A 13,754-nucleotide genomic window follows, 5' to 3' on the forward strand; every position below is an offset into this window, starting at 1 on the left:
GGGTGCCCTGGAGGAGAGAGAGGTGCAGGTGGAGTCAGGAGCAGTGGCCCCTGGGTGGCCTGCACTCAGGCATGGGGCCTCTGCCTCCCCCAGCATGAATCCTGGCTCCAGCCCCAGGGCTCACACTGACCCCCACGGCCCTGGGAGTGGACTGCACCCTCCCTCTTCCACAGGACAGCTCCCTACCCGAACCACGGCCCTCGCCTCCTCAGCCTGAGTCCTGAGCCCCTGCAACCGCCAACCTTCAGGTGAGGCCTTGGCCCAAGGCCCGGGTGGTCCTCCCAACATACGGGCTTCAAGCAGGCTGCCTTCCCCTCACGTATTTCCATCTCCTGGCTGGCAAGTTGTCAAACTCTCTGACAGCCATCAGGTGGAGGCCCGGGTAGCCCTGGGTCTGAACCCTGGCTTTGACTCTTCTGAGATTATAGGCAAGTCACTTAGCTTCTTCAAGCCTCACTTTTCTCTTATGAAAAGTGGGGCTAATTCTTTCTTTCTTTCTTTCTTTTTGGCTGCATTGGGTCTTTGTTGTGGTGCGCAGGCTTCTCATTGCAGTGGCTCCTCTTGTTGCAGAGCACGGGCCCTAGGCGTGTGGGCTTCAGTAGTTGTGGCGCGTGGGCTCAGTAGCTGTGGCTCACAGGCTCTAGAATGCAGGCTCAGTAGTTGTGGCGCATGGGCTTAGATGCTCCGCGGCATGTGGGATCTTCCTGGACAAGGGATCAAACCCGTGTCCCCTGCATTGACAGGCGGATTCTTAACCGCTACGCCACCAGGGAAGTCCCGAGTGGGGCTAATTCTACCTCTATTACAGAATTGCTCTGGGGATTGTTTTCCAGGCTGATGGTCACATGCACAGCACCTGATAGAGTGTAATAACTGACTGCTAGTATTCTTGTACTCAGTCCATGACTGACTCCTTAAAGGAGGAAATTCCTTTTTGTATCCTCCCCACATTCAGAGCAAGGCCTTGAATAAAATCAGGGCTCTGTAAATATTTGTGGAGTTGAATACCCATTCTAGAGGCTAGGAAATTGAGCCTAGTGCCTGGGGCTGCCCCACCTTTGAACGGCAGAGCAGGACTTGAACCCGGGTTTATGGATTTTCAGCTCTGAGCTGTCTTCTCTCTAAATCTGAATGAAGCACCTGTCTAAGCTTGGCTAGTGGGACCCTGAGGGGGCACCAAGGGAACCCCAGGCATTCTCTGGGGAAGAGCTCCACGGACTGCGGGGAGAGAGCTTGCGTACAGTCAGCTGTTAGCCAGGCTGAAGGCCGGTGGGGGCACCGAGGGAAGTCAAAGAACTAGTGACCCTCGACTCTCTATCTTATTACAACTTCCTGTATCGCTGATTGTTCAGATACACACCTAGATCTCCAGTCATCCACCTCTCCAATCCTTCCTGGTTACTAGCTGGTAACCAGGAAGCTGTTCGTGCCTCCCAGTTTCCTCTGATGGGTACCAACAGGTGGGCATGGTGTTAGAGTTGCCAGATGTAACAAATAAAAATATACAGGATGCCTGGTTAAATTTGAAATGTCAGATAAACGATGAATTTTTGTTTAGCATAAGCATGTCCCAAATCCGATAAACAAGGAGTAATTTTGCAGTACAAGTGCATGCCACGCAATGTTTGGGACATGATCATACTAGAACAAATCTCACTGTTTATGTGGCGCTCAGATTTAACCAGGCATCCTGTATTTTATTTGGCAACCCTGTGCGGTGCATTGGTACGTAGCACGTACAGACCATGCTCGCCTTCCCTGGTATTAACACAGTGTAGACACTTGTCATGGGCAGCAGTTGTGCGTGCCCCTCTCCTTCACCCCCAAGGCCCTGGGATTCTGCCCCCAGGGTCTCCTCCTCCCATCCATCCTCTCAGCTACGGCCCAAACAACCCACACAGACAAACACTCAAAGGCCTCCCATGCCTCCTTGTCACCTGGGGGCCACAGCCCAGGCCTGCTCACCCTGGGAGCTAGCGGGAGCACCCCACGCCTGGACGCACCATGCCTGTTGGCACCGTCCCGCCCAAACCATTCCCTCTTCTGGCTTGCCCTTCTTCCTTCTCTGGCTGACTCGACTCGTAGAGCAAGCAGCACCCCTCGGTGGAGTCTTTCTGGTGCTCCTAAGCCCAGTGGCTCCCTCCTCTCTTGGTCAAGGTTTTCTGTACAGGCCTCTGGATGGCACATGTCCTTGCCCTGTGGTCACCTGGGAGCCTGGGCCACCCCTTCATCCCTGGGGGCTTCTCCTGGGCAGAACCGGGTCACAGTCATCTATCAGTGTGTTCTCAGGGCCCAGCCCGAGGCTTGTCCCACAGACAGTGGTTGGTCAACCAGTGTTTACCGGGGACCATTAACTTCAGAGTGGATTGTGTTCTATCATGTTCATAAGTCATCGTTTACTTACCTTTTCTTATATTTGGGCCCTTTAGGCAGGTTCCAGTTTTTCTTCATGGTGTAAATCGGCTACCGTGGACCTCCATGTGAATTATTTCTATTTCCTTTGGAGTTGTTTCTTTAGGCCTAGTTTCCAAAGCAAAGTTACCAGGGCAAGGGTCTGGCTAGTTTTGCAGATCTTGTACATTGCCGGCATCCCTTTGGGACAGATCAAACCCGGTGGCAGAGCTCCCTGCTTCCAAGAATCGGTCTACCCTGAGGCACAGCGAGTCCCCAGGGTAACAGGCCCTCTGCGGGCACTGCCAGCCAATGAGATTCTGTTTACATCACATGCACGGGACTGTGGTATTTCAGGCGCCATCTGGAAAGGTTCGATGTAATGCAGAGAGCACATGGCACAGAATTCCTGCCACAACCCACAGGCCTTTCCGAAGCCCAGGTGGAGCTCAGTGTAAAGAAAGAGGCTTCTGAGGTCACCATTTGTTCTCCAGTTGGATTTTCCTTCACCTTTTGGCCAGCAAGCGTACAAGATTCTGAAAAATTGGAGAGCGAAAAATGATGACGAGTCCATCTGTTGACTTAAGGCTTTCTGTGACTTGGGGAGAAGCTGCTATTTCAAGCCTGCTTGGTGGGACATCTTACACCACCTCATAGAGACAGAAGCATCCTCAGGCTCAGCGCAGCTCCGGCTCCACCACGGATCTAAGGGGGTCCCGGGGGAGGTGCCGTCTTTGCTCAGCAGAGAAAAGAGTGGACCAGGTTCAGATTACCAAGGCAGGAGGGAATGGGAGGGGGGCAACAGTGTGGGTGAGAGCACGGTGGTGGGGACATTTGGGGTGGTGTTGGGAAGGGAAGCTCCTGGCCAAGTCTGAGCAGAGGCTTGTTCAAGGACGGTGGAATAGTAGGTGGGTTACAAACAAGGGTGTCCATAGTTCAGGGTCTTGAATGCCACACTATTTGCTTCTCAATGCCCAACTGATAGATGATTTCTACAGCAAGAATGGGAGGGAGTCTCCACTTTCCTATAAGCTTCTATAGGATCCCTTTAAACAGTGCCATTCTATCCCCCACCCCCTACCCTGACACCTTGCATTTGCAGAAATTCAGTTTTACAAAATACTGTCAACATGTAGCTTTAGTAGGGTTGCCAGATAAGACACAGGACACCCCAGGGAATTCCCTGGTGGTCCAGTGGTTAGGACTGGACGCTTTCACTGCCAAGGGCCTGGGTTCAGTCCCTGGTCAGGGAAATAAGATACCACAAGCTGCACGGTGTGACAAAAAACAAAAATAAGAAAGAAAGAAAACACAACACAGGACACCCCAGTGAAATTTTAATTTCAGATGGAAAACAAATACTTTTTAAAGTATAAGTATGGTCTGTGCAATATTTGGGATACACTTATGCTTGAAAAATATGACTCACTATTTATTCTGAAATTCACATTTCACTGGGTGTCCTATTTTTACTTGCTAAATCTAGCAACCCAAACTTTGAGGGATCTGGTTTACTGGACAGAGCTGGTGGTGGAGGTTCTCGAGGCTGGAGGCCGCCCCAAGAAAACCAGGGGAGGCTGGAAAGGGGAGGCCAGCAGGATGGTGGGCATGGCTCACCAACCAAGTTTCCGTCTCCCTCAGTCTCCCACGGGTGGACAAAGAGCCCACTCCAAGCCCAAGGAGAAGCCGCTGCCACAGCCTCCTGGGGAGCAGCAGCCAGAAGACACTCAGGTCTCCAGGGAGCAGGGCACAGAGGTGACAGGACCTCCCAAGGCAGAGGGCCGGGGTGGCAGGAGGGCTAGAGAAATTCTCCTCCTGCCTGGTTGGAGATCTGAACACCCGACCATTGCACTCCACTGTCTTGCTGTTGGGTGTGGGAGGACCCCGGTTCTTGGGCTGCCAGCCTCATGCCACTTCAGTCACCAAGGCACCCTCTCTGCCAAAGCCACCTTCTTCAGATTCTTCAGAGCAGAAGCTGGGCCTGCAACAGGAAGCCACCGTCACGTTCCTGTTTACGCTCCTGAGCACAGCAGAGTCCACCAAAGACCCTGCAGAGTGAGGCCGTGCGAACGTGCGTGAGGCTGCGGGGGGGAGGCGGGCACAGTGTACTGCTCCCCCGCCATCAGCATTCAGACCTGGGCCGGGACTCAGCCTGCGGTGGGGTTCAGGGGGTGTGGCCCAGACAGGACTGAAGAAGCCGGGGCCTCGGGCTTGGTTCCCCTCTCTGCCCGCCCCACCCTCGCCAGCCTCCAGATTCCGGTCCAGCCCTCATTATGCACCCACCCAGGGACCTGGAGATCCAGGAGTGCCAGTTCCTGGATAAGGAAGACTGGGGCCCCCAGCGGACCTCCAAGGAAATGAGCTGTTTGCAGAATGTTTGCGTGAGGTGAGCTGGGCGGAGGCAGGTGGGGACAGGAAGGTGACAGGGCCTTGCCCGATGGAGGTCAGGGCCTGGAGCTTGACAGCTGTGGGTTGGCACCTTCACTTGGCCCTCTTCCTTCCCTTGCCTTCTCTCTGTTCTACTCTGGGTGACCCCCTTGCTGGCCAATAGGTCCCTTCCCTCCCAAGCATCAGTGTCCTTGTATGTGAGCAGGACCTGCCCCATGGGAGTGGGGGCCACAGCTCTTTCCCATCAATGTGCCTATATGCCTGGTTAGTGGGCAGTCTATGAAGCTACCTGTAAGGGACGGCCATCTCTCTTTTTTGTTTTAATAGGTATTGGTTGGGTTTTTTAAATTAATTAATTAATATATTTATTTATTTATGGCTGTGTTGGGTCTTCATTGCTGCACGCGGGCTTTCTCTAGTCGCAGCGAGCAGGGGCTACTCTTCGTTGTGGAGCACAGGCTCTAGGCAAGTGGGCTTCAGTAGTTGCAGCACCCGGGCTCAGTAGTTGTGGCTCATGGGCTCTAGAGCGCAGGCTCAGTAGTTGTGGCGCACAGGCTTAGTTGCTCCACAGCATGTGGGATCTTCCCGGACCAGGGATCGAACCTGTGTTCCCTGCATTGGCAGGTGGGTTCTTAACCACTGGACCACCAGGGAAGTCCCAAGACCGCCATCTTTAATTATCCAAGGACTTGAGGGGTAGTTTGGTCTGTGGAGAAGGCGGGGGGTGGGGGTGGGGGTCTGTTCTCTGGATGTCTGGCTCTGGAACTTAGGTCTGCAGAGTCCCATGGCCGCTTGCCTGTCAGTGGCAATGCCAGGGTCCGATCTCCACCTGGAGACAGAGGTCTTGGGGTGGGGGGAGTGTGACAGTCCTTTCCCCAGGGCTGCATGTGGCTCCCAGAGCCATGGATCTGAGTGGTCAGCTCTTTTATTCATACACAGCTGGCCTGCACGCTCAGGCAGGGCTAATTCCACACAGAGCCCTGCCACTGCCCCCACTGCTGCTCAGAGGGATGGGCAGCTAGCCCGAGGCTGCCTTAGAGGCTTTCCAGCCTAGCATATGCGATGAAGCAGCCTGGTTTTCCCTTGCTGGAGAAGAGGAAAAGCACAATTCGTCTTTGTCTGGGTCCCCTGCTGCAAGTCACAGGGGGAGAACAGTTCCCTCCCTGCCTGTAGCTTTGCCAGAGTGAGACGCGGCTGCTGGTGAAACCCTGGGCTCCTGGCTGTGCCGGGCCACGCAGCTCATGCAAGAGCTGTGTTTTGTGGGTGTGGGGCACTGCCTAGGACAAGAGTCTGGGGCCTGACGGGGGTCTCGCTTTCAACCCTAGGCTTCGGGAGTCTCTGAGCACTATCCAAGCAGACAACCTGGCGCTGGGGGAGAAGCTGCAAGACCTGGTGAGACCTCAGCCCAGGACCCCCTTCTTTTGCTGTGCCTCCTCCCTGCCTCCCAGCCCAGCTCCCGTGCGGGCACGTGGCAGGCAGTCCTGCCTGGCGTCAGCTACCCTGCAACCCTTTGTTCCAGCCCAACTCCTTGTATGAGAGCCTGAAGGAGGAAGCAAAGGCCATCCTGAAGGGAGAGAAGGCCATCCTGGAGGAAGGGAAGGCCACCCAGGAGGGAGCCCAGGCCGCCCAAGACGGGGCACTGCGCCAGGTACCCGGGCCTCCACCTACTCGTGGGTGGGGAGAGAGGACACATTTTCCCAGCGTTGCTCACCCGGCTCCCCTTGCCTGCAGCGAGCCGGCTCCCAGAAGGCAGAACTGGTCATCCTGCAGCCTGACACTGCCCGTGACAATGGAAACCAATGTCAGCCCTAACCAGGCCCAAGGCTGGAGATAGGACATCTCCTTGGGAAGCCATTCTGGTGGCTCCTCTCCAAGTCCCAGCAGTAAACGTTTCCGCAGCTGATCCATGGCTCCCCTGCCTGTCTGTGGGCCCTAGGCCGTCGTCCACCACCTCCCTTGGCCCTGAGCTGCCCCCACCCCCAGGAGGCTCCAGGTCTTATCAGCCTCAAGATCAATGCCCCTGTGATAAGCCCTGGGCTGGGACTGGAAGGGGGCCACACCCTCTCCTGGGGAGGACTGGAAGCCCCAGGTCTAACTCCAAAGGGCAGAAGACTAGGGAGGGGTAGGAAGAGCCACTTCCCATACTATGGCCTTGGATAAGTCTCTTCCTCTTTGTCACTCAAGTCATGGGGGAGGGGCTAGTGAAAGCTTCCCAAGGGCCCAACATGCAACATGCTTCAGGCCTGGAGGTGCTTCTGGAATTTGAATTCCCACTCCCACCTTCAACCAGGGCCTCCTGGGGCCTCCCTTGAGACCTGCTTCCCTTCACCAATGGGGCTCTCCCTGTCCTGGGTCATAGGTCCCACCCCCACCCCATCCATAGGCCTGAGTGTCCAGCTGTGGTCACTGTGCCCTGGCCACCGACAGGCCCTCAAGGCTTGCGCCCATCAGCCTTGCTGCCCTCAGACTCGGTCCAGCCCCAGGGAGGCTTTCTAAGCATCCCCTGGTTACTGATGTAACGAGAGAGAGAGACAGAGACACACGGAGAATGTATAGGTAGAATATTCAAAACTTAGAAATAATTCCCATACAACTAGACAAGGAATGTGCTTTCGATTTTTTTTTAACTCCCTAATGAGGGAGATGACAGAGCCAGCAAGATGACAAAGCCACTTTAAAGGAGGATACAAGAAAGTGGCACACATACACACACACACACACACACACACACACACATATGTATATATATATATATATTCATGGGGGAAAAATGGAAGGAATCCTGAAATAAGATTGCTAAATCAGATACAAAATCAGTCAATATGCTATAGGGCAATTTTTCGCAAAGTCCCATTAACCCTAAGGGTGGTATTATTTACTGGGCAGAATCCTCTAATATGACACGGAAAGAACTGTGACCATCTTTCTGCCTTATACCCACTACAGGGGGGACACTAGCCAAGAGGATGGAAATCCAGGTTTGTGGCCCCTTGTCAGACCTGGTTTGACTAAGACCCGTGGGACCTTGCCCAGGCCAAAAACTGATGACACACTTGATTAGTGAAGGTTTGATTTGGTCACAGCTTTAGGCTGAGCTGAGCTCCTCTCCTCTCCCAAGACCCTACCCTCCTCCCCTGGATGGCTCCAGGGCTCCCAGGCATCTCCCTGATTGGCTCTTGACCAGTGGCCTCGCCAACCAGTGACCCAGCTGTACAGCCATCTTGCTATTTTCCTGATGGGAATCATCTGATACTGAGATTGAGGGGCATAGCTGGGCCAACAGCTAAATGGTTAAATCAATGTAAGCACTTAAGGGCTTCTGTCACCAAGACACAGTCATCAGAATGCTCCCATTTGATAGGTGGCATATTTTTAAAACTTTATTTTATGAAGTATAGTTGTTTTACAATGCTGTGTTCATTTCTATACAACAAAGTGATTCAGTTATACATAAATATATTCTTTTTCATATTCTTTTCCATATGGTTTATTACAGGAGATATATATATATATATTTTTTTCTCTAGACTGCCTCTTTTATAAATATTGGATTAGGGCAGGTGAGAATCGTAAATATTTAAAAAATAAAGTAGAAGCCAGAGAAATGTCAAAGCTGCCACCATGCAGCACCAGCGACCAATTCTTGCACTTTTCTTCCCTGTCTCAGTAATCCCCTCTACAGAAGACATACAGAATTGGAACAGCTCTGTCTTCCCTGGGGTCTCTGCTGGCACCAGGTTATAACCTGGACAGTGGGGAGTGTCTGCCTTAGGCTGGTTTTATCACAGGATATTGAATATAGTTCCTGTGCTATAGAGTAGGACGTTGTTGTTTATCCATTCTATATATAATAATAGTTTGCATCTGCTAATCCCATACGCCTATCCATCCCTTCTCCACCTACCCCCCCACCCTTGGCAAGATAGGCGGCAGTTTTGATAAGCAAAGGAACTTACATCCAAGGCTTATCTTGGGCTCCAAAAGACCAGTAGATCCCTGCATCCGCCTGCCAGAATCCTGAAGATTTATATAGAGGCTTTAACTGGGCTTGGTCAGGTATTCAGTCCAGATGGTCTCAACACCACCTTACTCTCTCAAGGCTGCATCCTTAAAACAGCTCCTAGTGTGGGAACTGTGGGGCAGAGCGGACATTCTGAAGACAGGGGAGGGGCGAGGAGCCCCCAGTTGCCCCGGTCCAGCTCACGGGTCAACTGGCGGTCACGTCCCGTCAATGACCTCCTGCAACAGTCTATAACTAATATACTTCATATAAATTCATATGAGTTGACTCTTCACATAAATGGAATTCTACAATATATTATCTTTCGTGTCGGGCTTCATTTGCGCATCTTTACGTTTGTGAGATTCATCCACGTTGCTACAGGTGAGAGTATGTAAATGTAGTTTGTTCTTTTATTGCTGTATAAATAATCCACGATTTATTTATTTTTTTTAAGAGTTTTTTCTGAAAGCCTCCAGCATCTCAGCCTGGGAAAGCAAGCACATGTGGCGACATCCACGCTGCTTGGCTGCAGGAAATGGAGACGGTTACAGAGCCCCCTCTCCAGTTATGTCTAAACCACAGAAGTGCTGACAGATGTCCCAAATGCGACCTGGCCACGGCCCAGCAGCCCAGGGCCCCAGCATGGCCCCGAGCTCAGTCCCTACAACCACTCCTGTGGATGCCACGTCCCTGCAATCCTGCAGCCCAGTCAGGAAGCCCTTCTCAAGGCGAAGTCCCAAGGCAAAGCTGTGTGGGCCCCAGGGCATTACCAGGTATTTTAATTCACACACAGACACACATTTCCCCCAGAACTACTAGTCAAAGCAGGCTACTGTGTTCGTCACAAGCTGTGCCCAGATCTTCCAGCCTCTATGCCATCAAGGCGCTGGGGCCAGGTTGGCAAATCAGCCTCTTGTGTCCGCATGGTCCCATCTCTCTGCTGAAGCCAACCTCCAGTAGATCTACCCAAACCTCCGACTGGCTTCGGAGGCCCAGTGGAAGTGGGTTGGGGTACCTCTAGAGGCTCCCAGCAGGCTCCCCACTCCTGCCCAGCCTAAAGGTCCTGCTATTCCTGCCCGAGAAGGTGGCCCCTATCCTGCAGCCTGGCAGCGTCACCCTCCATCCAGGGGAATCATCCTTCAGAAAGATCCTGCCGTAGAGGTCTGTTAAATCCCACAGCCCCTGTGCTATGCAGGCTCCCACCCACGGCTGGCTCAGCAATCCTGTTGAGGCTTGTTCTGATGGGGTCTGTTTCCCAGGAGTTCTGTGCCCACCTTTTGTATCCCTTGTGGTTGCCCTGGACACTCCTTAAATATCAGACAGCTGTACGAATGCCCAGGGTGGTGGAGGAACTGAGCTCGTTTGGGTCAGTTTTTCATCCATTCTACAAGTATTTATTGAGCGCCTCCTACATGCCAGGCACTGCTCTTGGTTCTGGAGATTCAGCGACGAATAAAACAAAGATCCAGGCCCCAGTAGAACTTACATTCTAGGAGGGGAGATAAGGAATAATTAATGTCAGAGAGTGATAGATGCAATGGAGAGAAATGAAGCTGGAGACAGAGAGGAAGCCTGAGGGAGGAGAAGGAACACAATTCAGAGAAAGTGGCACTCGTGCAGAAGTGACATTTGAGCAGAGATGTGGAGGACCTGAGGGAGGGGCCACAATGGAATTTACAGTCAGGAGATGGCCTGGGAAATGGGTGTAGCTAGAGAAGCGATCCAGGGACGATTGATCAGCTGTGACCAGCACTGCTGCCGGGTCAAGTAAGAAGAGAGGACAGAACTGACCACTGGATCCAGCAACATGGAGCAAAGTGGACATTTTCAAGAGTAATTTTAGTGGAGTAAAGCCTGAATGGAGTGGCCTCTAGAAAGAACGGGAGGGCTTACCTGGTGGCACAGTGGTTAAGAATCCGCCTGCCAATGCAGGGGACACGGGTTCGAGCCCTGGTCCGGGAAGCTCCCACACGCCGCGGAGCAACTAAGCCCATGCGCCACAACTACTGAGCCTGTGCTCTAGAGGCTGCAAGCCACAACTACTGAAGCCCGTGCGCCTAGAGTCCGTGCGCCGCAGCAAGAGAAGCCACTGCAGTGAGAAGCCTGCACACCACAACAAAGAGTAGCCCCCGCTCGCCGCAACTAGAGAAGGCCCGTGCACAGCAACGAAGACCCAACACAGGCAAAAATAAATAAATTAATAAATAAATTTTTAAAAAAAAGAATAGGAGGAGAGGATCTGGAGACCAGCATGGGACGGTTACTAGAGGAGCAAGTGGAATTGAGAGATTTTTTTTTTTTTTTTTTTTTTTTTTTTTTTTTGCGGTACGCGGGCCTCTCACTGCTGTGGCCTCTCCCGTTGCGGAGCAACAGGCTCCGTACGCGCAGGCTCAACGGCCATGGCTCACGGGCCCAGCCGCTCCGCGGCATGTGGGATCTTCCCAGACCGGGGCACGAACCCGTGTCCCCTGCATCGGCAGGCGGACTCTCAACCACCGTGTCACCAGGGAAGCCTGAGAGATTTCTTTTTAAAGATGGTGTTAAACACCATAAACAGGGGCTTTAGGTGGATGGAAGTGATCCACTAAAGGCAGGGAGGCTTGTGGGGCCACATCCTTGAGCAGCGAGGGGGTGGGCTCTGCACAGGGGAGAGGCTGCCTTGGACAGGGGTGTGGATCACACATCACGGTGACGTTCCCTCTGATTTTCTCAGTGAAGTAGGAAGCACGGTCATCAGCTGGGCGTGAGGGTGGAGGAGAATGTGTTGGAGGCTTGAGAAGAGAGGAGGGGATGTGCAACTCCCATCTAGGAGTGCTGGTGGGAGTGTGGACCGGCGAAGGACGGTAGGACTGCCGGGCAGTACTGAGGACCTGTTTGAGGTCTAGGATCGTAAACCTAAAGCGAGATGAGGGAGGTCATCTGACTCCACAGGCATATTCAGGGTCAAGGGTGCAGGTTCAGAGTAGGTGGAGGGGCGGATGTAACCAGGTCGGGGGTTTTCCAGTGAATGTGACCAAAACAGAGAGGATCAAGGGGGTGGAGAGGGTTTGCAAGGGACTCAGGCTGGGCCAGGAGGGAGGAAAGCACACGTGGGAGGTGAGGGAGAGTGGAAAGGAGCTAGCACCAATGGACTGGCTGTCCTGGAGGGGTGGAAGAACTCTCCAAGTCCGAGTGATGGAGCGAGCGAGGTGGGAAGATAAAAAGGAAATCAAATGCATTAGCTCCCTGAAGGGATTTCCATCAACACTCACAGTCCAAAATGTTCAGGGAGGGGCCATACGATCTTCCCATCCAAGAAGGGGAAAAAAGATTGATCGAGTTATTGTCTGGTGCCTACAGCAGCATAGACATCAGCTGACTCCAACAGCCTGAGCCGGAGCTCTCTGGTGTCACCCACTCAGATGTCACACGCTCTTGTCCAGATGTCATGTCTGTGGCTTCACATGTTCCTTCCAGGAGAGGGTGGGGCAGGACCATGGAGCTGCTGCCTCATGGTGTCATCACCATGTCTGTTCCTCAGCTTATCAGCTGACCTTGGTGTCTGGCTGGCTGCCTGGTGGTGGCTGTCCCCCTGTGCCCTCATAAGGAATGTGTGTGCCCCCCACACTGATGGCCTTCTGATAATATTATATTCTAGGTGTTCATAATCAGCTCTCCAAGGACTGTGGCTTTCTGGTGCACCTTCCTGAAGTCCCTGATCACACTATACCCTACCCTTAGTCCCGCCACTCTAACACGCTAACCCTCCCAACCAGCTCAAGGGGACGTGGGTACGGTGGTGCAGGTGAATGGGGTTGTAAGCAGTAGGAAGGGGGCTGCTCTGAGAGGGTGCTGTGAAATCACACACACACACACACACACACACGTGCACACCGTGCCCAGCTCCCCCAGATTTCCAGGCATCTTTGGGCCAATCAATGGGTTGCAGCCTGGGGACGTCCCTAGTGGTCCAGTGGTTAAGAATCCGCTTTCCAGGGCAGGGGATGCGGGTTCTATCCCTGGTTGGGGAACTAAGAGCCCACATTCTGAGGGGGAACTAAGCCCGCACGTCACAACTACTGAGCCTGCGCACTCTGGAGCCCACACGCCACAACTAGAGAGCCCGCATGCCGCAACTGGAGAAGCCCATGCACCACAACTAGGACCCAATGTAGCCAAATAAATAAATATTTAAACAACAAACAAACAAAAAAACCCAATGGGTTGCAGCCTGGCTGGGCAGAATCCCAAGGCAGGATAGGCCATGGCAGGTGGAAGGAGTCACACTTGAGCCCCAGGGACCTTCCCAGCCCTGCCTGGCTGTCTATGAAGTCTGAAAGAGGCTTAAAGCGAGTACTTGGTGGTTCCCTCTCCCTCTCAGCCCTTATACGTGCCAGGCCCTCTGTAAGGATGGCCTGCCCCTTGCCTCCTCTGCACGCTGAATGCCTTCTCATCCTTGGAAGATTCCCCTCAAGTGTTCCCTTCTGGACAGAATTTGTCATTCTCTCCACTGGGAGCATGGTGGTCCTCCCTCTATAGGGGCGCTTACCACATGGTTGAACCCAAAGCCTATCTGACTCCCCTGCTAGACTTGAGTCCCTGGGCACCTTGTCTTCCCCAGGGCCTGGCATGGAGGTGGCATAGGGCTGAATAAATGAAAGGTGCTTGCAGGTAGGAGTGAATAAATGAATGGATGGATGAATGAATGGATGGATGAATGAATAGATGGATGGATTCCTGGTAGGGTCAGAGGATGGAGGTCAGCTTGTCAAGAAAGTGTGCTTCTCCGGCTCTGTCCTCTAGAACAGTCTTCCTTTCTTTTCTTTTTTAATTGAATTTACTTTTTGGCTGCATTGTGTCTTTGTGGCTGCACGCGGGCTTTCTCTAGTTGCAGCGAGCGGGGGCTACTCTTCGTTGCGGTGCACGGGTTTCTCATTGCGGTGGCTTCTCTTGTTGCGGAGCACGGGCTCTAGGCACACAGGCTTCAGTAGTG

Source organism: Pseudorca crassidens, chromosome 9 (assembly GCF_039906515.1).
Source record: "Pseudorca crassidens isolate mPseCra1 chromosome 9, mPseCra1.hap1, whole genome shotgun sequence".
NCBI classification, from domain to species: domain Eukaryota; kingdom Metazoa; phylum Chordata; class Mammalia; order Artiodactyla; family Delphinidae; genus Pseudorca; species Pseudorca crassidens.